This window comes from Pipistrellus kuhlii, unplaced genomic scaffold (genome assembly GCF_014108245.1).
Source record: "Pipistrellus kuhlii isolate mPipKuh1 unplaced genomic scaffold, mPipKuh1.p scaffold_m20_p_2, whole genome shotgun sequence".
Taxonomy (NCBI): domain Eukaryota; kingdom Metazoa; phylum Chordata; class Mammalia; order Chiroptera; family Vespertilionidae; genus Pipistrellus; species Pipistrellus kuhlii.
Window position 1 is genome coordinate 92911180 of NW_023425515.1, and position 3209 is coordinate 92914388.

Below are 3209 nucleotides of genomic sequence, written 5' to 3' on the forward strand. Positions count from 1 at the left end.
ACAGCAAAATAAACCATAAACAAAACAAAAAAGAAAGCCCACTACATGGGAAAACATATTTGTCAATGTTATTTCTGATAATGGTTTAATCTCCAAGATTTATAGGGAACTCATATAGTTTATCAAAAGGAATATAAATAATCCAATTTAAAAAAAATGGGCTAAAGACCTAAATAGACACTTTTCAAAGTGAACCTACATAAGGCCAAGAGTCATATGAAAACATGCCCAAAGTCACTAATTATCTGAAAGATGCAAATCAAAACAACAATAATGTACCATCTCACAACTGTCAGAATGGCTATCATCAATAAATCAACAAATAATAAGTGCTAGTGAGAATGTGGAGAAAAATGAATTCTTGTGACTACTGGTGGAAATGCAGACTGGTGCAGCCACTGTGGAAAACAGTATGATGTTTCCTAAAAAAATAAAAAATGGAATTTCCATTTGACCCAGTAAACCCACTTCTTAGAATATATCCCAAGAAATCAGAAACTTAGATAACAATAAAGATATTAAGCTATGTTACACCCCTATGTTCATAGCAGCACAATTTACAATAGCTAAGATTTTTAAAGCATCCTAAGTGCCCATGAGCAGATGAGTAGATTAAAAAAAATAGTGGTTCACAATGGTATAATACATAGCTGTAAAAAAGAAAGAATTCTTACCATTTGCACCAACATGGATGGACCTGGAGAACATTAGGCTAAAAGAAATAAGCCAGGTGGAGACAGATAAATATCATATGATTTCACTTATTTGTGAACTATAATGAACAACATAAAATGATGAACAAAAATAGATCCAGAAATATGGAAGCCTGGAACAGACTGTTACACCTCAGAGGAAAAACAGGGAGAGGGGCGGAAGAGATCAACCAAAGAACTTGTATGCATGCACATAAGCATAACCAATGGACACTGACACCTGGGGGGTGAGGGCATGTACTGGGGTGTGAGATCAGCTGGAGAGAGGTCAGTGGGGAAAAAAGGAGATATATGTAATAATTTCAACAATAAAAAATTTAAATTAAAAAAAGAAACTAACGGTAGTGGTGACTCTGCTCTGCCAGCCTCACAGCTCAGTGGTGGGATCAAGAGGCTTTGAAAGGGGGAGGACTCTGTGAACCCTGCCCAGGGCTTTGTAATCATGCAGCCAGGCAGCACTTAATGAAGCCTCGCTATGTGCTGGATCATATTGAGGGTCTCAAGTAGATTATTTCACCACAACTGCCCTCATACATGGAAGGTGCTGTTTTCTACATATGCCTGTGTAAAGCACTAAATAGGTCTTGTCAGAATTTCCCCCTCCAATCTATTTGTTATGGAAAATTTCAATCATAATTAAAACTTAAAAGAAATTTACAGTGAGTACATATATATTGACTACATAGATTTTACAATTAACACCTTAATGAATTTGCTTTGTCATACATCTCTTCATTTTTCAGAATTGGGTTGGCCTTGCATGCCACTTAAGATAATTTATCTAGCCATCAACAGGCACAAAACAGAAAGCCAAAGAAGGCTTTTTTGTCATCCCACTTTGGCCTATAATGTCTAAAGAACTTCACTGCCAACCCTTTTCTAAAAACAAAAACAAAAGCAAAAACAAAACAAAACAAACAAACAAACAAAACACAGAGAAGAGATATATATTCAGTAAAACCAGTAATATTTTAAGGGTCCATTTTGCCTAATATTTAGATTTTTATATTTGGGTAAGAACACAAGGGAAGGAAACATGAGAATTTTGTTTTTGTTTTAAACGTTATTGACAAGAATAAAGAGGAAAGATGATGTATTTTTTTCTAAAAGAAGGAAAAGACTTGCCTATTATTATGTCTTGAAATACGCCTCCCAAAAAATTACAAAAGCATTCCAACAATCCTCTACTTCTTTTTCTCTCAATTGTTTCTCCCATCTCCTCATTCTCCACTCTTCTTTGACCCATTTTCTGTCCTGGGAATTACCACCGGAAGACTGACTTGGATTTACCTAACTGAAGCAAAAGAAGAAAATGTAAGCATAGGAGGAAGTGGAATCAATGTTTCTCACCTCACTTCCTTCTTGCTTGGTGAAGTGGTTCTGGCTGTATCGTTGCTCCTCCTTAACTATGGCTCCTGCCCAGGGCCCTATTCTCATATTTCTAGCTTTTACTAGCTCCTAGCAGCACTATTCCCTTATTTTGCTCCTTCAGGCTTAGACGTGACAACTATGTTCTTTGGATGATAAATTAACAACGATTTAATATTCTTTTGTTGATTCCCTAGTCCTATTGACACTCCCATAATAACTTCTTATTAAAATATCTTCACTTAAAACATCTAAGTTGAGGAAATGTTTGTTTTCTGCCATATTCTAAGTGAAACAGCTGGAAACTTTACTTTTCATTGCGTATACCAGTACATGTATCCATGTGCTTGTGCTACCTAGTTAAAAATATATAAAATAAATTCCTACAGCTCCTAGAAAGTTATTTCACACTTTATCCTAAAGCTAAAAATAAGATTGTATATTAGTTATATACCCACTCTAGGTATATACCCAAGAAGAATGAAGCCTGAGCCTGCAAGAAGACATGAATAAGAATGTTCATAGAAGCTTTTTCCCCCCATAATAACCCCAAATTGGGAACAACACAAATATCCACTAACAAAATAATAGGTAAGTAAATTCTGGCATATTCATACAATAGAATATTAAATAGTAATTTTAAAAAGACAAATAATCTCACAAATATTAGCTGAGCAAAAATATACACACACCCAAAATGTATACACTGTGTATGACTCTATTCATGTGAAATTCAAGAAGAGAAAATAGTGTACTTCAATTTATAGCCATTAATCTCAAATGGACACAAAGTTGAATTTGTATGGTACGTAAAGATAAAAATAATCTATAATAATAAAAGTGTAATATACTAATTAGACCGGACAGTTGAATGACCTTCTGGACATCATTAGGGAAGTCCTTCTGGATGAAGCCACAGCAGCGGGGGCCAAGGCAAAGGCAGTAAAGGCCAATCAGGCAAGCAGGCGAGCAGTTAGGGATGACAAGGCAGAGTGGTTAGGGGAGCAATTAGGGGCAATGAAACAGGCAGGTAGTGTGGTTAGGGGTGATCAGGTAGGCAGGCAGGCAAAGTGGTTAGGGGCAATCAAGCAGGCAGGCAGATGAGCGATTAGGAGCCAGCAGTCCTGG